We start from the raw sequence: 23,675 nt of genomic DNA, 5'->3' as shown, positions 1-23,675 counted from the left end.
CAGTGGTACCCCTTACGTTTTTTTTGGGGGCGAAAAATTAAGTTTCTCCAATCTTCCCAAAACTCTGGATTCTGATAGAGGGCCATGAGACTTAGACCTGAGTGCAAAAATGGAGGCTCTAGCCCCTTCCAGAGCTGAGATATCGAAACTCAAAAATTCGGCCCGAAAAAAAAACGACAGTGGTACCCCTTACGGTTTTTTTTTTGGGCGAAAAATTAAGTTTCTCCAATCTTCCCAAAACTCTGGACTCTGATAGAGGGCCATGAGACTTACACCTGAGTGCAAAAATGGAGGCTCTAGCCCCTTCCAGAGCTGAGATATCGAAACTCAAAAATTCGGCCCGAAAAAAAAACGACAGTGGTACCCCTTACGTTTTTTTTTTTTGGGCGAAAAATTACGTTTCTCCAATCTTCCCAAAACTCTGAATTCTGATAGAGGGCCATGAGACTTAGACCTGAGTGCAAAAATGGAGGCTCTAGCCCCTTCCAGAGCTGAGATATCGAAACTCAAAATTTCGGCCCGAAAAAAAAAACGACAGTGGTACCCCTTACGTTTTTTTTTTTTGGGCGAAAAATTACGTTTCTCCAATCTTCCCAAAACTCTGGATTCTGATAGAGGGCCATGAGACTTAGACCTGAGTGCAAAAATGGAGGCTCTAGCCCCTTCCAGAGCTGAGATATCGAAACTCAAAAATTCGGCCCGAAAAAAAAAAACGACAGTGGTACCCCTTACGTTTTTTTTTTTTTGGGCGAAAAATTAAGTTTCTCCAATCTTCCCAAAACTCTGGATTCTGATAGAGGGCCATGAGACTTAGACCTGATTGCAAAAATGGAGGCTCTAGCCCCTTCCAGAGCTGAGATATCGAAACTCAAAAATTCGGCCCGAAAAAAAAACGACAGTGGTACCCCTTACATTTTTTTTTTTGGGCGAAAAATTTATTTTCTCCAATCTTCCCAAAACTCTGGATTCTGATAGGGGCCATGAGACTTAGACCTGAGTGCAAAAATGGAGGCTCTAGCCCCTTCCAGAGCTGAGATATCGAAACTCAAAAATTCGGCCCGAAAAAAAAACGACAGTGGTACCCCTTACGTTTTTTTTTTTGGGCGAAAAATTAAGTTTCTCCAATCTTCCCAAAACTCTGGATTCTGATAGAGGGCCATGAGACTTAGACCTGAGTGCAAAAATGGAGGCTCTAGCCCCTTCCAGAGCTGAGATATCGAAACTCAAAAATTCGGCCCGAAAAAAAATGACAGTGGTACCCCTTACGTTTTTTTTTTTTGGGCGAAAAATTAAGTTTCTCCAATCTTCCCAAAACTCTGGATTCTGATAGAGGGCCATGAGACTTAGACCTGAGTGCAAAAATGGAGGCTCTAGCCCCTTTCAGAGCTGAGATATCGAAACTCAAAAATTCGGCCCGAAAAAAAAAAAACGACAGTGGTACCCCTTACGGTTTTTTTTTTGGGCGAAAAATTAAGTTTCTCCAATCTTCCCAAAACTCTGGATTCTGATAGAGGGCCATGAGACTTAGACCTGAGTGCAAAAATGGAGGCTCTAGCCCCTTCCAGAGCTGAGATATCGAAACTCAAAAATTCGGCCCGAAAAAAAAAACGACAGTGGTACCCCTTACGTTTTTTTTTTTTGGGCGAAAAATTAAGTTTCTCCAATCTTCCCAAAACTCTGGATTCTGATAGAGGGCCATGAGACTTAGACCTGAGTGCAAAAATGGAGGCTCTAGCCCCTTCCAGAGCTGAGATATCGAAACTCAACAATTCGGCCCGAAAAAAAAAACGACAGTGGTACCCCTAACGTTTTTTTTTTTTTGGGCGAAAAATTAAGTTTCTCCAATCTTCCCAAAACTCTGGATTCTGATAGAGGGCCATGAGACTTAGACCTGAGTGCAAAAATGGAGGCTCTAGCCCCTTCCAGAGCTGAGATATCGAAACTCAAAAATTCGGCCCGAAAAAAAAAAACGACAGTGGTACCCCTTAGGTTTTTTTTTTTTGGGCGAAAAATTAAGTTTCTCCAATCTTCCCAAAACTCTGGATTCTGATAGAGGGCCATGAGACTTAGACCTGAGTGCAAAAATGAAGGCTCTAGCCCCTTCCAGAGCTGAGATATCGAAACTCAAAAATTCGGCCCGAAAAAAAAAACGACAGTGGTACCCCTTACGTTTTTTTTGGGGGCGAAAAATTAAGTTTCTCCAATCTTCCCAAAACTCTGGATTCTGATAGAGGGCCATGAGACTTAGACCTGAGTGCAAAAATGGAGGCTCTAGCCCCTTCCAGAGCTGAGATATCGAAACTCAACAATTCGGCCCGAAAAAAAAAACGACAGTGGTACCCCTAACGTTTTTTTTTTTTGGGCGAAAAATTAAGTTTCTCCAATCTTCCCAAAACTCTGGATTCTGATAGAGGGCCATGAGACTTAGACCTGAGTGCAAAAATTGAGGCTCTAGCCCCTTCCAGAGCTGAGATATCGAAACTCAAAAATTCGGCCCGAAAAAAAAAACGACAGTGGTACCCCTTAGGTTTTTTTTTTTTGGGCGAAAAATTAAGTTTCTCCAATCTTCCCAAAACTCTGGATTCTGATAGAGGGCCATGAGACTTAGACCTGAGTGCAAAAATGAAGGCTCTAGCCCCTTCCAGAGCTGAGATATCGAAACTCAAAAATTCGGCCCGAAAAAAAAACAACAGTGGTACCCCTTACGTTTTTTTTGGGCGAAAAATTAAGTTTCTCCAATTTTCCCAAAACTCTGGATTCTGATAGGGGGCCATGAGACTTAGACCTGAGTGCAAAAATGGAGGCTCTAGCCCCTTCCAGAGCTGAGATATCGAAACTCAACAATTCGGCCCGAAAAAAAAAACGACAGTGGTACCCCTAACGTTTTTTTTTTTTGGGCGAAAAATTAAGTTTCTCCAATCTTCCCAAAACTCTGGATTCTGATAGAGGGCCATGAGACTTAGACCTGAGTGCAAAAATGGAGGCTCTAGCCCCTTCCAAAGCTGAGATATCGAAACTCAAAAATTCGGCCCGAAAAAAAAAACGACAGTGGTACCCCTTACGTTTTTTTTTTTGGGCAAAAAATTAAGTTTCTCCAATCTTCCCAAAACTCTGGATTCTGATAGAGGGCCATGAGACTTAGACCTGAGTGCAAAAATGGAGGCTCTAGCCCCTTCCAGAGCTGAGATATCGAAACTCAAAAATTCGGCCCGAAAAAAAAAAACGACAGTGGTACCCCTTACGTTTTTTTTTGGGGTGAAAAATTAAGTTTCTCCAATCTTCCCAAAACTCTGGATTCTGATAGAGGGCCATGAGACTTAGACCTGAGTGCAAAAATGGAGGCTCTAGCCCCTTCCAGAGCTGAGATATCGAAATTCAAAAATTCGGCCCGAAAAAAAAAAACGACAGTGGTACCCCTTACGTTTTTTTTTTTTTTGGGCGAAAAATTAAGTTTCTCCAATCTTCCCAAAACTCTGGATTCTGATAGAGGGCCATGAGACTTAGACCTGAGTGCAAAAATGGAGGCTCTAGCCCCTTCCAGAGCTGAGATATCGAAACTCAAAAATTCGGCCCGAAAAAAAAACGACAGTGGTACCCCTTACGTTTTTTTTTTTGGGCGAAAAATTAAGTTTCTCCAATCTCCCCAAAACTCTGGATTCTGATAGAGGGCCATGAGACTTAGACCTGAGTGCAAAAATGGAGGCTCTAGCCCCTTCCAGAGCTGAGATATCGAAACTCAAAAATTCGGCCCGAAAAAAAAACGACAGTGGTACCCCTTACGTTTTTTTTTTTTGGGCGAAAAATTAAGTTTCTCCAATCTTCCCAAAACTCTGGATTCTGATAGAGGGCCATGAGACTTAGACCTGAGTGCAAAAATGGAGGCTCTAGCCCCTTCCAGAGCTGAGATATCGAAACTCAAAAATTCGGCCCGAAAAAAAAAAAACGACAGTGGTACCCCTTACGTTTTTTTTTTGGGGCGAAAAATTAAGTTTCTCCAATCTTCCCAAAACTCTGGATTCTGATAGAGGGCCATGAGACTTAGACCTGAGTGCAAAAATGGAGGCTCTAGCCCCTTCCAGAGCTGAGATATCGAAACTCAAAAATTCGGCCCGAAAAAAAAAACGACAGTGGTACCCCTTACGTTTTTTTTTTTTTGGGCGAAAAATTAAGTTTCTCCAATCTTCCCAAAACTCTGGATTCTGATAGAGGGCCATGAGACTTAGACCTGAGTGCAAAAATGGAGGCTCTAGCCCCTTCCAGAGCTGAGATATCGAAACTCAAAAATTCGGCCCGAAAAAAAAAAAACGACAGTGGTACCCCTTACGTTTTTTTTGGGGGCGAAAAATTAAGTTTCTCCAATCTTCCCAAAACTCTGGATTCTGATAGAGGGCCATGAGACTTAGACCTGAGTGCAAAAATGGAGGCTCTAGCCCCTTCCAGAGCTGAGATATCGAAACTCAAAAATTCGGCCCGAAAAAAAAACGACAGTGGTACCCCTTACGTTTTTTTTGGGCGAAAAATTAAGTTTCTCCAATCTTCCCAAAACTCTGGATTCTGATAGGGGGCCATGAGACTTAGACCTGAGTGCAAAAATGGAGGCTCTAGCCCCTTCCAGAGCTGAGATATCGAAACTCAAAAATTCGGCCCGAAAAAAAAACGACAGTGGTACCCCTTACGGTTTTTTTTTTGGGCGAAAAATTAAGTTTCTCCAATCTTCCCAAAACTCTGGATTCTGATAGAGGGCCATGAGACTTAGACCTGAGTGCAAAAATGGAGGCTCTAGCCCCTTCCAGAGCTGAGATATCGAAACTCAAAAATTCGGCCCGAAAAAAAAACGACAGTGGTACCCCTTACGGTTTTTTTTTTGGGCGAAAAATTAAGTTTCTCCAATCTTCCCAAAACTCTGGATTCTGATAGAGGGCCATGAGACTTAGACCTGAGTGCAAAAATGGAGGCTCTAGCCCCTTCCAGAGCTGAGATATCGAAACTCAAAAATTCGGCCCGAAAAAAAAACGACAGTGGTACCCCTTACGTTTTTTTTTTTTGGGCGAAAAATTAAGTTTCTCCAATCTTCCCAAAACTCTGGATTCTGATAGAGGGCCATGAGACTTAGACCTGAGTGCAAAAATGGAGGCTCTAGCCCCTTCCAGAGCTGAGATATCGAAACTCAAAAATTCGGCCCGAAAAAAATGACAGTGGTACCCCTTACGTTTTTTTTTTTGGGCGAAAAATTAAGTTTCTCCAATCTTCCCAAAACTCTGGATTCTGATAGAGGGCCATGAGACTTAGACCTGAGTGCAAAAATGGAGGCTCTAGCCCCTTCCAGAGCTGAGATATCGAAACTCAAAAATTCGGCCCGAAAAAAAAACGACAGTGGTACCCCTTACGTTTTTTTTTTTTGGGCGAAAAATTAAGTTTCTCCAATCTTCCCAAAACTCTGGATTCTGATAGAGGGCCATGAGACTTAGACCTGAGTGCAAAAATGGAGGCTCTAGCCCCTTCCAGAGCTGAGATATCGAAACTAAAAAATTCGGCCCGAAAAAAAAAACGACAGTGGTACCCCTCAGGTTTTTTTTTTCGGGTGAAAAATTAAGTTTCTCCAATCTTCCCAAAACTCTGGATTCTGATAGAGGGCCATGAGACTTAGACCTGAGTGAAAAAATGGAGGCTCTAGCCCCTTCCAGAGCTGAGATATCGAAACTCAAAAATTCGGCCCGAAAAAAAAACAACAATAGTACGACTTACGTTTTTTTTTTTTTGGGCGAAAAATTAAGTTTCTTCAATCTTCCCAAAACTGTTGATTCTGATAGAGGGCCATGAGACTTAGACCTGAGTGCAAAAATGGAGGCTCTAGCCCCTTCCAGAGCTGAGATATCGAAACTCAAAAATTCGGCCCGAAAAAAAAAACGACAGTGGTACCCCTTACGTTTTGTTTTTTTGGGCGAAAAATTAAGTTTCTCCAATCTTCCCAGAACACTGGATTCTGATAGAGGGCCATGAGACTTAGACCTGAGTGCAAAAATGGAGGCTCTAGCCCCTTCCAGAGCTGAGATATCGAAATTCGAAAATTCGGCCCGAAAAAAAAACGACAGTGGTACCCCTTACGTTTTTTTTTTCGGGTGAAAAATTAAGTTTCTCCAATCTTCGCAAAACTCTGGATTCTGATAGAGGGCCATGAGACTTAGACCTGAGTGCAAAAATGGAGGCTCTAGCCCCTTCCAGAGCTGAGATATCGAAACTCAAAAATTCGGCCAGAAAAAAAAACGACAGTGGTACCCCTTACGTTTTTTTTTTTCGGGTGAAAAATTAAGTTTCTCCAATCTTCCCAAAACTCTGGATTCTGATAGAGGGCCATGAGACTTAGACCTGAGTGCAAAAATGGAGGCTCTAGCCCCTTCCAGAGCTGAGATATCGAAACTCAAAAATTCGGCCCGAAAAAAAACGACAGTGGTACCCCTTACGTTTTTTTTTTTTCGGGTGAAAAATTAAGTTTCTCCAATCTTCCCAAAACTCTGGATTCTGATAGAGGGCCATGAGACTTAGACCTGAGTGCAAAAATGGAGGCTCTAGCCCCTTCCAGAGCTGAGATATCGAAACTCAAAAATTCGGCCCGAAAAAAAAAACGACAATGGTACGCCTTACGTTTTTTTTTTCGTGTGAAAAATTAAGTTTCTTCAATCTTCCCAAAACTGTTGATTCTGATAGAGGGCCATGAGACTTAGACCTGAGTGCAAAAATGGAGGCTCTAGCCCCTTCCAGAGCTGAGATATCGAAACTCAAAAATTCGGCCCGAAAAAAAAAACGACAGTGGTACCCCTTACGTTTTTTTTTTTTGGGCGAAAAATTAAGTTTCTCCAATCTTCCCAAAACTCTGGATTCTGATAGAGGGCCATGAGACTTAGACCTGAGTGCAAAAATGGAGGCTCTAGCCCCTTCCAGAGCTGAGATATCGAAACTCAAAAATTCGTCCCGAAAAAAAACCGACAGTGGTACCCCTTACGTTTTTTTTTTGGGCGAAAAATTAAGTTTCTCCAATCTTCCCAAAACTCTGGATTCTGATAGAGGGCCATGAGACTTAGACCTGAGTGCAAAAATGGAGGCTCTAGCCCCTTCCAGAGCTGAGATATCGAAACTCAAAAATTCGGCCCGAAAAAAAAAACGACAGTGGTACCCCTTACGTTTTTTTTTTGGGCGAAAAATTAAGTTTCTCCAATCTTCCCAAAACTCTGGATTCTGATAGAGGGCCATGAGACTTAGACCTAAGTGCAAAAATGGAGGCTCTAGCCCCTTCCAGAGCTGAGATATCGAAACTCAAAAATTCGGCCCGAAAAAAAAACGACAGTGGTACCCCTTACGTTTTTTTTTTTTGGGCGAAAAATTAAGTTTCTCCAATCTTCCCAAAACTCTGGATTCTGATAGAGGGCCATGAGACTTAGACCTGAGTGCAAAAATGGAGGCTCTAGCCCCTTCCAGAGCTGAGATATCGAAACTAAAAAATTCGGCCCGAAAAAAAAAACGACAGTGGTACCCCTCAGGTTTTTTTTTTCGGGTGAAAAATTAAGTTTCTCCAATCTTCCCAAAACTCTGGATTCTGATAGAGGGCCATGAGACTTAGACCTGAGTGAAAAAATGGAGGCTCTAGCCCCTTCCAGAGCTGAGATATCGAAACTCAAAAATTCGGCCCGAAAAAAAAAACGACAGTGGTACCCCTTACGTTTTTTTTTTTTGGGCGAAAAATTAAGTTTCTCCAATCTTCCCAAAACTCTGGATTCTGATAGAGGGCCATGAGACTTAGACCTGAGTGCAAAAATGGAGGCTCTAGCCCCTTCCAGAGCTGAGATATCGAAACTCAAAAATTCGTCCCGAAAAAAAACCGACAGTGGTACCCCTTACGTTTTTTTTTTGGGCGAAAAATTAAGTTTCTCCAATCTTCCCAAAACTCTGGATTCTGATAGAGGGCCATGAGACTTAGACCTGAGTGCAAAAATGGAGGCTCTAGCCCCTTCCAGAGCTGAGATATCGAAACTCAAAAATTCGGCCCGAAAAAAAAAACGACAGTGATACCCCTTACGTTTTTTTTTTTGGGCGAAAAATTAAGTTTCTCCAATCTTCCCAAAACTCTGGATTCTGATAGAGGGCCATGAGACTTAGACCTAAGTGCAAAAATGGAGGCTCTAGCCCCTTCCAGAGCTGAGATATCGAAACTCAAAAATTCGGCCCGAAAAAAAAACGACAGTGGTACCCCTTACGTTTTTTTTTTTTTGGCGAAAAATTAAGTTTCTCCAATCTTCCCAAAACTCTGGATTCTGATAGAGGGCCATGAGACTTAGACCTGAGTGCAAAAATGGAGGCTCTAGCCCCTTCCAGAGCTGAGATATCGAAACTCAAAAATTCGGCCCTAAAAAAAAACGACAGTGGTACCCCTTACGTTTTTTTTTTTTGGGCGAAAAATTAAATTTCTCCAATCTTCCCAAAACTCTGGATTTTGATAGAGGGCCACGAGACTTAGACCTGAGTGCAAAAATGGAGGCTCTAGCCCCTTCCAGAGCTGAGATATCGAAACTCAAAAATTCGGCCCGAAAAAAAAAAAACGACAGTGGTACCCCTTACGTGTTTTTTTTTTGGGCGAAAAATTAAGTTTCTCCAATCTTCCCAAAACTCTGGATTCTGATAGAGAGCCATGAGACTTAGACCTGAGTGCAAAAATGGAGGCTCTAGCCCCTTCCAGAGCTGAGATATCGAACCTCAAAAATTCGGCCCGAAAAAAAAACCGACAGTGGTACCCCTTACGTTTTTTTTTTTGGGGCGAAAAATTAAGTTTCTCCAATCTTCCCAAAACTCTGGATTCTGATAGAGGGCCATGAGACTTAGACCTGAGTGCAAAAATAGAGGCTCTAGCCCCTTCCAGAGCTGAGATATCGAAACTCAAAAATTCGGCCCGAAAAAAAAAACGACAGTGGTACCCCTTACGTTTTTTTTTTTGGGCGAAAAATTAAGTTTCTCCAATCTTCCCAAAACTCTGGATTCTGATAGAGGGCCATGAGACTTAGACCTGAGTGCAAAAATGGAGGCTCTAGCCCCTTCCAGAGCTGAGATATCGAAACTCAAAAATTCGGCCAGAAAAAAAAAAACGACAGTGGTACCCCTTACGTTTTTTTTTTCGGGTGAAAAATTAAGTTTCTCCAATCTTCCCAAAACTCTGGATTCTGATAGAGGGCCATGAGACTTAGACCTGAGTGCAAAAATGGAGGCTCTAGCCCCTTCCAGAGCTGAGATATCGAAACTCAAAAATTCGGCCCGAAAAAAAACGACAGTGGTACCCCTTACGTTTTTTTTTTTTGGGCGAAAAATTAAATTTCTCCAATCTTCCCAAAACTCTGGATTTTGATAGAGGGCCACGAGACTTAGACCTGAGTGCAAAAATGGAGGCTCTAGCCCCTTCCAGAGCTGAGATATCGAAACTCAAAAATTCGGCCCGAAAAAAAAAAAACGACAGTGGTACCCCTTACGTGTTTTTTTTTTGGGCGAAAAATTAAGTTTCTCCAATCTTCCCAAAACTCTGGATTCTGATAGAGAGCCATGAGACTTAGACCTGAGTGCAAAAATGGAGGCTCTAGCCCCTTCCAGAGCTGAGATATCGAACCTCAAAAATTCGGCCCGAAAAAAAAACCGACAGTGGTACCCCTTACGTTTTTTTTTTTGGGGCGAAAAATTAAGTTTCTCCAATCTTCCCAAAACTCTGGATTCTGATAGAGGGCCATGAGACTTAGACCTGAGTGCAAAAATAGAGGCTCTAGCCCCTTCCAGAGCTGAGATATCGAAACTCAAAAATTCGGCCCGAAAAAAAAAACGACAGTGGTACCCCTTACGTTTTTTTTTTTGGGCGAAAAATTAAGTTTCTCCAATCTTCCCAAAACTCTGGATTCTGATAGAGGGCCATGAGACTTAGACCTGAGTGCAAAAATGGAGGCTCTAGCCCCTTCCAGAGCTGAGATATCGAAACTCAAAAATTCGGCCAGAAAAAAAAAAACGACAGTGGTACCCCTTACGTTTTTTTTTTCGGGTGAAAAATTAAGTTTCTCCAATCTTCCCAAAACTCTGGATTCTGATAGAGGGCCATGAGACTTAGACCTGAGTGCAAAAATGGAGGCTCTAGCCCCTTCCAGAGCTGAGATATCGAAACTCAAAAATTCGGCCCGAAAAAAAACGACAGTGGTACCCCTTACGTTTTTTTTTTCGGGTGAAAAATTAAGTTTCTCCAATCTTCCCAAAACTCTGGATTCTGATAGAGGGCCATGAGACTTAGACCTGAGTGCAAAAATAGAGGCTCTAGCCCCTTCCAGAGCTGAGATATCGAAACTCAAAAATTCGGCCCGAAAAAAAAAACGACAATGGTACGCCTTATGTTTTTTTTTTCGTGTGAAAAATTAAGTTTCTTCAATCTTCCCAAAACTGTTGATTCTGATAGAGGGCCATGAGACTTAGACCTGAGTGCAAAAATGGAGGCTCTAGCCCCTTCCAGAGCTGAGATATCGAAACTCAAAAATTCGGCCCGAAAAAAAAAACGACAGTGGTACCCCTTACGTTTTTTTTTTCGGGTGAAAAATTAAGTTTCTCCAATCTTCCCAAAACTCTGGATTCTGATAGAGGGCCATGAGACTTAGACCTGAGTGCAAAAATGGAGGCTCTAGCCCCTTCCAGAGCTGAGATATCGAAACTCAAAAATTCGGCCCGAAAAAAAACGACAGTGGTACCCCTTACGTTTTTTTTTTCGGGTGAAAAATTAAGTTTCTCCAATCTTCCCAAAACTCTGGATTCTGATAGAGGGCCATGAGACTTAGACCTGAGTGCAAAAATAGAGGCTCTAGCCCCTTCCAGAGCTGAGATATCGAAACTCAAAAATTCGGCCCGAAAAAAAAAACGACAATGGTACGCCTTATGTTTTTTTTTTCGTGTGAAAAATTAAGTTTCTTCAATCTTCCCAAAACTGTTGATTCTGATAGAGGGCCATGAGACTTAGACCTGAGTGCAAAAATGGAGGCTCTAGCCCCTTCCAGAGCTGAGATATCGAAACTCAAAAATTCGGCCCGAAAAAAAAAACGACAGTGGTACCCCTTACGTTTTTTTTTTTTGGGCGAAAAATTAAGTTTCTCCAATCTTCCCAAAACTCTGGATTCTGATAGAGGGCCATGAGACTTAGACCTGAGTGCAAAAATGGAGGCTCTAGCCCCTTCCAGAGCTGAGATATCGAAACTCAAAAATTCGGCCCGAAAAAAAACCGACAGTGGTACCCCTTACGGTTTTTTTTTGGGCGAAAAATTAAGTTTCTCCAATCTTCCCAAAACTCTGGATTCTGATAGAGGGCCATGAGACTTAGACCTGAGTGCAAAAATGGAGGCTCTAGCCCCTTCCAGAGCTGAGATATCGAAACTCAAAAATTCGGCCCGAAAAAAAAACGACAGTGGTACCCCTTACGTTTTTTTTTTGGGCGAAAAATTAAGTTTCTCCAATCTTCCCAAAACTCTGGATTCTGATAGAGGGCCATGAGACTTAGACCTGAGTGCAAAAATGGAGGCTCTAGCCCCTTCCAGAGCTGAGATATCGAAACTCAAAAATTCGGCCCGAAAAAAAAACGACAGTGGTACCCCTTACGTTTTTTTTTTTTGGGGCGAAAAATTCAGTTTCTCCAATCTTCCCAAAACTCTGGATTCTGATAGAGGGCCATGAGACTTAGACCTGAGTGCAAAAATGGAGGCTCTAGCCCCTTCCAGAGCTGAGATATCGAAACTCAAAAATTCGGCCCGAAAAAAAACGACAGTGGTACCCCTTACGTTTTTTTTTTCGGGTGAAAAATTAAGTTTCTCCAATCTTCCCAAAACTCTGGATTCTGATAGAGGGCCATGAGACTTAGACCTGAGTGCAAAAATAGAGGCTCTAGCCCCTTCCAGAGCTGAGATATCGAAACTCAAAAATTCGGCCCGAAAAAAAAAACGACAATGGTACGCCTTATGTTTTTTTTTTCGTGTGAAAAATTAAGTTTCTTCAATCTTCCCAAAACTGTTGATTCTGGTAGAGGGCCATGAGACTTAGACCTGAGTGCAAAAATGGAGGCTCTAGCCCCTTCCAGAGCTGAGATATCGAAACTCAAAAATTCGGCCCGAAAAAAAAAACGACAGTGGTACCCCTTACGTTTTTTTTTTTTGGGCGAAAAATTAAGTTTCTCCAATCTTCCCAAAACTCTGGATTCTGATAGAGGGCCATGAGACTTAGACCTGAGTGCAAAAATGGAGGCTCTAGCCCCTTCCAGAGCTGAGATATCGAAACTCAAAAATTCGGCCCGAAAAAAAACCGACAGTGGTACCCCTTACGGTTTTTTTTTGGGCGAAAAATTAAGTTTCTCCAATCTTCCCAAAACTCTGGATTCTGATAGAGGGCCATGAGACTTAGACCTGAGTGCAAAAATGGAGGCTCTAGCCCCTTCCAGAGCTGAGATATCGAAACTCAAAAATTCGGCCCTAAAAAAAAACGACAGTGGTACCCCTTACGTTTTTTTTTTTGGGCGAAAAATTAAGTTTCTCCAATCTTCCCAAAACTCTGGATTCTGATAGAGGGCCATGAGACTTAGACCTGAGTGCAAAAATGGAGGCTCTAGCCCCTTCCAGAGCTGAGATATCGAAACTCAAAAATTCGGCCCGAAAAAAAAACGACAGTGGTACCCCTTACGTTTTTTTTTTTTGGGGCGAAAAATTCAGTTTCTCCAATCTTCCCAAAACTCTGGATTCTGATAGAGGGCCATGAGACTTAGACCTGAGTGCAAAAATGGAGGCTCTAGCCCCTTCCAGAGCTGAGATATCGAAACTCAAAAATTCGGCCCGAAAAAAAAACGACAGTGGTACCCCTTACGTTTTTTTTTCGGGTGAAAAATTAAGTTTCTCCAATCTTCCCAAAACTCTGGATTCTGATAGAGGGCCATGAGACTTAGACCTGAGTGCAAAAATGGAGGCTCTATCCCCTTCCAGAGCTGAGATATCGAAACTCAAAAATTCGGCCCGAAAAAAAAACGACAGTGGTACCCCTTACGGTTTTTTTTTTTTGGGCGAAAAATTAAGTTTTTCCAATCTTCCCAAAACTCTGGATTCTGATAGAGGGCCATGAGACTTAGACCTGAGTGCAAAAATGGAGGCTCTAGCCCCTTCCAGAGCTGAGATATCGAAACTCAAAAATTCGGCCCTAAAAAAAAACGACAGTGGTACCCCTTACGTTTTTTTTTTTTTGGGTGAAAAATTAAGTTTTTGAGAAGATTGGAGAAACTTAATTTCTCACCAGAAAAAAAAAATGAAAGGGGTACCACTGTCGTTTTTTTTTTTTTCGGGTCGAATTTTTGAGTTTCGATATCTCAGCTCTGGAAGGGTCTAGACTCTAGAGCCTCCATTATGCACTCAGGTCTAAGTCTGGTGGCCCTCTATCAGAATCCAGAGTTTTGAGAAGATTGGGGAGACGTATTTTTTCGCACCGGAAAAAAAAAACGACAGGGGACTACAGGTACCCCTGTCGTTTTTTTTTTTTTGTTTTTTTTTGGTCGAAATTTTGAGTGTCGAAATTTTTAGTGTGGCATAAATGCTATGTGGCATCTCAATGGCTCAGCTCTGGAAGGGTCTAGAGACTCCTTTATTTTTATAATGGCATAAATGCTGTGTGGGATCTCAATATCTCAGCTCTGGAAGGGTCTAGAGCCTCCATTTTTGCACTCAGGTCTAAGTCTCATAGCCCTCTATCAGAATCCATTGTTTCAAGAAGATCAAGAAAATCAAAATTTCGACTTAAAAAAACCGACAGGGGTACCCCTGTTGACTTTTTCGGTGCAAAAAAATTGCAATGTTAAACAACTGGATAACTTGGAAAAATGCAACATTATTAATTATTCATGCCCCAATGCTTAATGGGAGCACCAGTATTAGACAGTTGAGAAAGTTTTACTTTATTCTATAACTTTCACATATTTACTTGAAGAATAGTTCCAAGTAAAATATACTTACAAGTACAAGTTTTAATTTTTACAAGCTTGAACTGAGCACTACTATAGAACTGACCTTTTCTTATTGCCTCAACTAACTTATTCAGTGTAGAAATTACATTTGTTTTTGTTTTGTTTGTTTGTTTTTTGTATTTACTTTTCCACAAAATATATTTTTTATTTAGTGTACATATTTATTTAGTACTGATACATTAAAAACTAATATCATATGATAACCAATATGGTACCAACATATCATGCTATGTTCAGTTGAATGTTTTTCAGTCAAGTACTATCAAAAGTTCCATCAGCGTGGAGAGCAATTGGATTAATAACATCTTCCTTTATAACAGCTTCTGCATGTATCATCTGTCCATGTGGAATATGGTTCCAGATCCATTCAAATGAAATGAGCAGATCAAAGTCATCATTCCCCTTAATCACATTCAGCTGCATGTCATCCATGATCATAAAATGTCAACTTTCTGACTCACGGAGAGGAAGTACGTCTACTGGAGTGGGCTGTAGTCAAATGAGCAAATGAACTAAGCCAAGGTAAAATATGACATGAGCTGACATTATTAGACATCCTGCATAACCTCTAATGTTAAAGGCCACAGCAAGTGCGTTACCTATGGCTCTTTGTGACTCCATGTGTGTGGTTTGATTGCAGTGTCCTCTGGAGAAGGTTGTTTCATCTCTAAGAGAAGTGCTTGAGCAAATGAGACTGATTGGGAACATCTGAAGTTCATGTGCGAGAGAGAGACGTTATGCAAGAGCTGTATATGTGCTCAGATAATAGTGCTAGCACAGATGCACAGCTCGGAGTTCACTGAAGGACATGAACGCATATAAAAGGAAGCTCTTGATGTGATGACATAATTCTCAGCCTTTTTCAAAGACTATCACATATCGAGCACTACATTCCCACAGAGATGTTCAACGTATAGACATAATCCAGGGCAGAAATCACGATCCACTGAAAGGTTAATCCAGTACTAATCAGTTGCACTTTGATTTTGCTCTGTGAGGAAAACAGATGATGTAATTCTTTAAATTACAGAATGAAAAATGACCTTCATGTGAATTTGCAGTTACATAACTTACATTATGTTTTATCTGTAGATCTGAATGATGATTTCCTCGACCTTATTTCTTTCCACCCTCATGATTATACATCTCTCCCAGTCCCAGGTTGCTGTGTGTGAGCAGAGCAGATGCAGGAGGGAATCCCAGACTGCTTGTGCTGCTGTAGTGGGAGCGATGGGATTACATAAGAGGAGCAGACAGGCCTCTCCGCTCTCTGCCGGTCATGCACTATTCATGAGGCTCTCTGCATCAAAACTGCATTCCTATTCCTGACACTTCCATGCACTGCCAGGAAAAAAGCCTCTACAGCAGCATTGACCGTGAAGAATTTACACACCTTGTCTCGTGCTCCCCACTTTTCCCCTCATTCTTCAGCTGCTTTAACCCACACTCTTAAAACATATAAAGGGTTTTTTTTTTACTGCTATCTGCATTCACAACATTAAACATCAATGGAAGCTCAATGCACATAATGGAAAAATGTTCAGCAGATTATTAAATATTTCTTCACACTGATTAAAAAAAAAAATATTTTATGAACTATGCATGATAGGTTCTTTGGAGACCCAACATAGCTCTTTAATGGCATTGATGTAAATAGAAAATAAAAACTTTTTTGAATTTTACATGTGTCCATCAAGTTTATCAGTTAGCTAATTAGTTAGCTAATAAATATTGTTTTAGTGATTAGCCAATGAGGTCATGAGGGGGATCTGTGAATTTGCCAGTGAGTGAGTTTCCTGATGTAACATTCATTGTAAGCAGATCAATAACTCTAGTGTCTCTACTGTCAGTGTATGAATGAGTGAGCGAATGGGTGAACGTGAAGCTATATGTAAAGCACTTTGGTGGCCATTGGGTCTGTGAAAGGGCTATAAAAATGCAGTCCATTTACCATTTAGTGATGAGTCCAGTGATCCCTCTGACTTTACTGTCAGCTTTTCAAGGTGGTTCTCTGATAAACTCATTATCATGTTCTGTAGCATCTAAGTGGTCACGGATTGATATCTTCAATGTTGTCCAGTGGGAAAGGTTTACTAACGAATTTTAAGCTTTTACTAATGGACTCCTTGATAGATTCACCCATATAGACATAGACAAAACTTCACAGATAATCAAGGAACCCTCTTTTACTTTCTTTTCTCTGTTCCTTTCTGCTCTTCTCTTTTTATGTTGTTTTCTGGTTTGAATAAGTACTGCAAGATATTATGGATTTGAAATTCTTTTGTTTAAAGTTTTGTTTTTTTCTTCTTTTAAATATTAACCTAGTTCATTTCACGGAAAAGGAAATGAAATCAGCTGAAGTGTTTCTTTGGTAATTTTACCTCAAAGACTTGTTCGAAAACGCGCACGCAGGACCACCCCCCAAACCATGTGAAAGGCCATTCAAGGAACGCAGCCTTATTCAGAAAAACAAAGAGAACCAAATACACTTGCAAGTATCTTTCTTTATCAAGCTTTCAGAACATTAAGATTGTGTTTTCGTCAAAGGGTTAAACTGTCTAGGTGAATTTTGCCAAATCTCTCTCTCTCTCTCTCTCTCTCTGACTCTCATTCTTTCACTTTTAAACTCCTCTCCGTGTTTTGTCCGTTTATCTTTTTGTATATCCCAAGTAACCATAGTAATTGCCACTTTGTAAAGACTACATGTAATAGTTATTTAATTGATAAATAATGATCACTTTATTTGGTTAGCTAAAATGCTAAATTATAAGGTCAGCCAATTCAATGAATGTATTTGTTCATTCATTAGTGAACTCAGTCTATCACCTCAAGGATCAGCTCACTCATGACACTCATGAGTTTTTTGTTTAATCTTATAATTTGCAGTCAATAATACTATCATTACTTTAAACACATTTCACAATGTCTTACAAGATGTTGTGGGATTGCAGAAATCAATCTAAATCACTGTGATTCACATTATTGTGACATTTACAAATGGCATTTACTAGGAGAAAACTTTGCTATGAGGAGATTTTATCTCGGTGAATGACATGAGATCAACACAGCCTGGAGAGACGGCAGGTAATAAAAAACTAAAATGATGCTTTTGATCAATACAGATTCTTAGTAACTACTGACCTTCATAAAGGGAGTTTGGGATAGTTTTGAACACAGTTCAAAGTAAATAAATAAGTTCAATTCCACAGTACTTTGTTAGTAGGTGGAGCATGCAGGATTTAGACAGTGTGAAGGGTTCATGTGCCTTTAAAGACATTAAGAAATGTACTGTGAGAAAGATCTTCAAGTATCTAAACTATCACTATGACAAATCATTCTCATAGACTTCAAATACGTTTCTGAGTTAATTGTTTAACTTCTCTACAGAGGGTATGCAATGTGGGTGAAACTTGATTTGGATCTTTTTAGTCATAAGTTGAGATAAAGGGTGTTAAGTGATGCAGGTTAAATGATGGAAGCATTGTGAGAGCTAAAATGAGAGATAGAAATGCACTTCAGCTTCTCCTGAAGCAGACATAGATATATACACTAGATGCCTTAGCTATGGAAGTTCATTGGAACCAATGCATCAAGAGAGCCACCATCATGGAACATGGAAGCCCCTCCACTTTAATGCATAAACGTCAATGTAGGCAAAGGTCTGACGGAAATAAAATCACCATAAATCATCATGAATGTTATTTTCTAGGTTATTTGGTTCGTTCCAATGGTCCGACATTTAATCCAGATAATATTTACTATATTTAAAAAAAACTAAAAAATTCTTCCTAGTTCAGATTTCGTTCGTGTGAGCATCCATACGCAGCACAAAAGTCTGAAAATCCATGAATTCAAAGGACAGGCGGAGATGACAGTGTTACCTAGCTACTCCCTACGACAAGAAGACCCCTGTTCCAAGATGGCGGCGGTTTTGGCGCATGCTTAGAACCCCAAGGCGACATCTAGTGTAAATATGCAGACAGACAATCATGTGCTTCCAATAGGATGTGGTGGTCCAAGAAGATTTTTAATGAGAAACTGTACAATACGTGAAAAAGAAATGGCTGTAAGAGTAGCACTGGTGGTGTAACCTATTCATTATTGTAACTTTAGACTAAAAACAACTAAAAACTACTAAACTTGTGTAATTTTCAAACTGGTTTCCCAAACACTACTGGTCAGTCAAAACAGATAGCCCCACCCTAAACTCACGCCACTGTTTAGCCTTTCTTTTTCAGGTTTCAGTAATGAATCCACTGTATATAAAGCCTCTCTTGCCTTGGGTTTCTGTGCATAAGGAAATACTGTACACACTAAGCTGTTTCAGAGAGCTGCTTATTGATATCTTTCCAAGCACAAATCAATTCATCTCATTAACTATGCCTGTGTTAGTAACCTCTAGAGCTGAACACAAACTGAGCGTGCAGGAGAACGAGAGAGGGAGGATGAGGGTCATGCAGGGGGTGAGGCTCTAGTTGCCATGAGAGAAACAGCACATTGAATCTTACCAAGCCAGATGGACATTCCAAGATTTCCAGGAAATGGATCTGACAACAACTCTAATGTACACGCAGCTTCCCATGTGGAGTTCCAATATGAATTACATCTGCCAATTAAATAACAGAGAGAGTATTAGCATTAACCTGTATTTACTTACTTTTGATATTGAAAAAGCCACGTGTGGTGTGAAAAAGTAATGTTCCTAAATCAACATCTTTGTTGATCCTGGAACAACATTCCAATCATCATATTTAGGGGAAGTTTACAGTTTATGTCAACTTTAGGCTTATAACCAGGGTTAGGTGCTTCTATGTTATAAATTTCCCCCTGATTTTAGGGATCATTTACAGGTAGGGTAGGTTTAGGAGTGGTTACAATTTCTGACAGAAATGTCCCAGGATCAATAAAATACGTTGACCCTGGAATATGTCTAACTCTGCAAAATCATGGTGTGCATATGGCATACAAAACAGTATGTTCACAAAAGCAAAGATTCAATGGTTAAATATTCTAATTGTACTACATGCAAAGAACAATCTAAGCAAGAAGAAAATGTAGGTGGGCAGCAAAAGGGCCCTCAAAGCATTGAAGAACAGCCTCATTTGTTTTTGTGACCTGGTGATTTTCTTGGAAAAGTACATTCAAACATCACTGCTTTACCCAATTAAAAAGCCTCAGGAGACTTGAGTCAAATCACGACACTGTTAATTAACAACAAAAGATAAAGTCGTCAGGGCTCTGTAGGAATCTGGAGCCCTAATATGGGTCTCTGTAAAGCAAGACCAGCTCAGAAACACATGCTGTATGATTTTGTAAGATGTGTCGGCATTAGTATTCTAAACAGGAGGGGTTCACCATCTGTTAGAGACAGATCTAACCTCTGTACATCCTTCAGGGCTGCAGTGCACCATGTAATTATCCAAGTTTGAGTTGTTCAAAAATATAAAGGCAGCTATGTTATATGTTGCCATGCACAAAAAAAAACAAACAAAAAAAACACTTATACTGTGTGTGATAGAAAGTGTACTATCATAAAGAAAATAGATGGTCATTGTAATAAAAAACATATTGAAAAGAAATCAGTATTTAACATTAACATTATGTACGTTTTTTTTCACCTTTAAAATTTTACTTGGAATAAAACAATCACAATTCATCTCATGGTTTCTGACCAATTTTAAGAATGCAGAATAAATGCTTTATTGAAGCCTTTGTGGAACTTACAATCATATGAATTAGTCAGACCTTCATACTTTACAAAATAAAAAAAAAATCAATCAGCTATGGTGAGTTTAAGATGCTTTCTTTCAGTGATTCCCAAGTAATAGGACATGCACCCCAAAAGTTCAAGTGGTATATGTTAAAGGGTTATTTCACCCTAAAATTCTGTCATTAATTACTCATTAATTCCATTCTCATGTTACATTCATGTTTATCTTCAGAACACAAAGATATTTTTGATGAAATCTATGAACTTTCTGTCCCTCCATTGACAGCCAATAGACTGCTAAAAAACAACAAACAAATTTAATAAAACAAAATTATTTTCAAAATATTAATCTCATTCAACGCACGTTGTGTAAATAAAGTGTGAACAAAATTGTGCAGCCGAAGCACTCTTGTTGCTTTATAAAATTGAGTTTAAACCACTCACACAGGTTACTTTAATGATGTCTTTACTACCTTTCGGCGCTTGAAAGTGGTAGTTGTGTTGACTAGCTCTTAGATTTCATCCAAAAGATCTTCATTTGTGTTCCAAACTTTAAACAAAGTCTCACAGGTTCGGAATGACATGAGGGTGAGTAATTAATAACAGATTTTTTTCATTTTGGGTGAACTAACCCTTTAAAAGATTTTGCTATATAAAGATATTTTACTAAGCAATTTATCATCATTTTCATATCAGCAATTTTCTCTCAGTTTTAATGTGCTTTATTAGCATAACGGATAATTTTTTCCACAGCATCAGCAGCTTAGCTGCATTCAAATGAAATAAAGCAAAAACAAAAACAGTACAAAAATGCATACGGATTATTAAAAGACAAAGGATAATTGAAAAAGAAAGATAAAGCCAAAAGATAAAGCCACTCATATTCTAGTCAGAATGCGAGTCTGTTACTGCTCCAAAGTGCATTTATTATGAGGCATATCTTAACCGAACCAGGAAAAACAACAACTCTGCACTCAATTGGATAGACCTTCAACCAATCAGAGCAACGCAGTAAGTCAGCTACATAGTTATCAAAACTCAACTGCACGCCTGCTGGAAGAAGTAGGCCTAGTAAAATAATGCGTGTGCTTCTTTTACTTGGTCCTCCATGAGTGCGACCAAAGGAGAAACCACCACAACGACCACAGGGTTTTCATTGAGTCCCATCTTCTTAGTGACCATCGGCAGTAGCACCTCGTTGCAGTACACAAGATCCAGGGGGTGAAGTTGGATGCAGATCTAAGGGGTGGAGATGGGTAGGATTAAGGGTGTGGTTAGGGATCAGGGGGTGGAGATGTGTGGGATTAGGGTATAGGGTTAGGGATCAGGGGGTGGAGATGGGTAGGATTAAGGGTGTGGTTAGGGATCAGGCGGCGGAGATGGGTATGGTTAGGGATCAGGGGGTGGAGATGTGTAGGATTGGAGTGGGGTTAGGGATCAGGGGGTGGAGATGTGTAGGATTAGGGTATAGGGTTAGGGATCAGGGGGTGGAGATGGGTAGGATTAGGGTGGGGTTAGGGATCAGGGGGTGGAGATGTGTAGGATTAGGGTATAGGGTTAGGGATCAGGGGGTGGAGATGTGTAGGATTAGGGTATAGGGTTAGGGATCAGGGGGTGGAGATGGGTAGGATTAGGGTGGGGTTAGGGATCAGGGGGTGGAGATGTGTAGGATTAGGGTATAGGGTTAGGGATCAGGGGGTGGAGATGTGTAGGATTAGGGTGGGGTTAGGGATCAGGGGGTGGAGATGGGTAGGATTAGGGTGGGTTAGGGATCAGGGGGTGGAGATGGGTAGGTTTAGGGTGGGGTGAGGGATCAGGGGGTGGAGATGGGTATGGTTAGGGATCAGGGGGTGGAGATGTGTAGGATTGGGGTGGGGTTAGGGATCAGGGGGTTGAGATGGCTAGGGTTAGGGGTGGGGTTAGGGATCAGGGGGTGGGGATGTATAGGGTTAGAGGTGGGGTTAGGGATCCGGGGGTGGAGATGTGTAGGATTGGGGTGGGGTTAGGGATCAGGGGGTGGAGATGGGTAGGATTAGGATGGGGTAAGGGATCAGGGGGCGGAGATGGGTATGGTTAGGGATCAGGGGGTGGTGATGGGTAGGATTGGGGTGGGGTTAGGGATCAGGGGGTGGAGATGGGTAGGATTAGGATGGGGTAAGGGATCAGGGGGCGGAGATGGGTATGGTTAGGGATCAGGGGGTGGTGATGGGTAGGATTGGGGTGGGGTTAGGGATCAGGGGGTGGAGATGGGTAGGTTTAGGCAAATGTTAGGTGGATTACGTGTTCTGCAGTAAGGAGCCGGCTGATAAAATAAACTTCAATAAAATCCTGTAGGAAGGACGGCAAACACAGCTCGCCTATAGACAAATGCCTTGATTGCTGTTCTCTGGTCGTCTTTTAAAATTTATGCGCTGTCGATTTCTTTTTACAACAGACACAAAAGTGGAATCTATACATCTCAATTGTCCAGTTGCAGTCATCTTTGAGAGAAACCAACCAGTTCAACCCAAGCGCTAACGTGCTGATTACGTAACTGGAGATCATCTGTTTATCATCGAACCGATCATAATTACTCCTCAATGGATCGAATCCAGGCGGAACTTCCTGACCAAAAAATGTTGTGGGCGGGGTTCGGGCTGGCATCCAGGCTAACTGCATTCCGTACTGCACAGAAATGAGGGTATTTAATCAAATGTGCTGTGACAGTCAACTTCAAATCGAATGCCTGGCTCACCTGAATTCCCTCTGTATTTCAAAGTAGATCTGTCACTGTCAGCATGCTTTGTGTAGTGCACAGAAACAATGTTTGTGTATTTGTATTCATGTGGTGTCTCTGTTTTCCTCTCACACCTGTGCTCTGACTATAAGGCAGTGGTAAATGCAGACCTCACCTCAGGACAGGGCATGTAAGGTGACGGCCACACTCCTTTACATGATGATGTGTTGTACGACCTCAGCAGTAAGAACTCTCTTTCAGTGTTTCCTCACTCCCTCAGGAAGCACTGGCTCTTTTATCAGCATAAGCTGCTACAACAGCTCCTCTGCCATAGCTGTGGAGACACAGGAGGATTTGTGTAAAGGTGGATAAGCACAATGTTCCCCTTGTTTGAACATCATTAGAGCATCTCGTATGTGTGAGGGATTTCAGGATGACGACGTAAAGGAGCTGCTACCCCCTCTGCTATTACTGAATGAGCTCTTATGAAAGATGCACTGAAGGGAGCCCATATGAGTTTTAAAGCATGAAACATTCATTAAAAAAATTTTATTCTTGGCTTAATTTTTTGTAAAGTTCAACAAAGTTTTGCTAGGCTTTTGTCATAGATTCTGCACAAGCAATATTCTCTTGTTTTAGAGAGAGCATTATTTACATAAATGCATTAACACTTTTATAACAAGCTATTTGTGTTTTAGTAGCAGTGTTCTTACGCAACAGCTTTCACACATAACACTAGCGAAGTTGCTTTTGCAGTCAATCTGCTTTTTTTGAGCATCATCGCACTGTCATTTACATTTATTCATGTAGCTGACACTTATCCCAAGCGACTTACAATTGCTATATATGTCAGAGGTCGCACACCTCTGGATCAACTAGGGGTTAAGTGTCTTGCTCAGGGACACATTGGTGTCTCACAGTGGATTCGAACCCGGGTTTCATTTTGAAAGGAATCCACATGCTTCCCCACACACATTTTTCTTGTATTCACCGTATTGACCAACAGAAAGCTGCTTGGTTTGAAAGGGACTTCTGTGTGAGCTGTGTTTCATACATCTCTATGCTAAAGTAATTGATAATATGTAACGGATCTTTTTAGTCTTTATCTCTGAATCTTTTTTTTTTTTTTAAATCAGACCAAACTTTAGTTAGTTCCTGACATCATTCGTACTTAAGTTTCACTCTGCATAATCCTCACTTTT

The 23,675-nt window shown here is 40.9% G+C and overlaps 2 long non-coding RNA genes across 2 annotated transcripts; one reads left to right on the top strand and one right to left on the bottom strand.

Moving 5' to 3' along the window:
* The first annotated feature begins 14,463 nt into the window (after positions 1 to 14,463).
* Positions 14,464 to 15,727, top strand: LOC148977557 (uncharacterized). Its single transcript, XR_016169688.1, has 3 exons — positions 14,464 to 14,569; positions 14,688 to 15,000; positions 15,203 to 15,727. It is a non-coding gene; the product is annotated as an uncharacterized LOC148977557 (long non-coding RNA).
* Positions 14,906 to 22,799, bottom strand: LOC120485795 (uncharacterized). Its single transcript, XR_005624034.2, has 4 exons — positions 22,649 to 22,799; positions 18,556 to 18,653; positions 15,122 to 15,263; positions 14,906 to 15,038 (listed from the first exon to the last, which is right to left on the bottom strand). It is a non-coding gene; the product is annotated as an uncharacterized LOC120485795 (long non-coding RNA).
* Between the last annotated feature and the right edge of the window lie 876 nt (positions 22,800 to 23,675).

Source organism: Pimephales promelas, chromosome 9 (genome assembly GCF_988280905.1).
Source record: "Pimephales promelas chromosome 9, fPimPro1.hap1.1, whole genome shotgun sequence".
NCBI classification, from domain to species: domain Eukaryota; kingdom Metazoa; phylum Chordata; class Actinopteri; order Cypriniformes; family Leuciscidae; genus Pimephales; species Pimephales promelas.
Note: the sequence above shows the minus strand (reverse complement) of the source record. Positions and strands in the feature narration are given on the sequence as shown.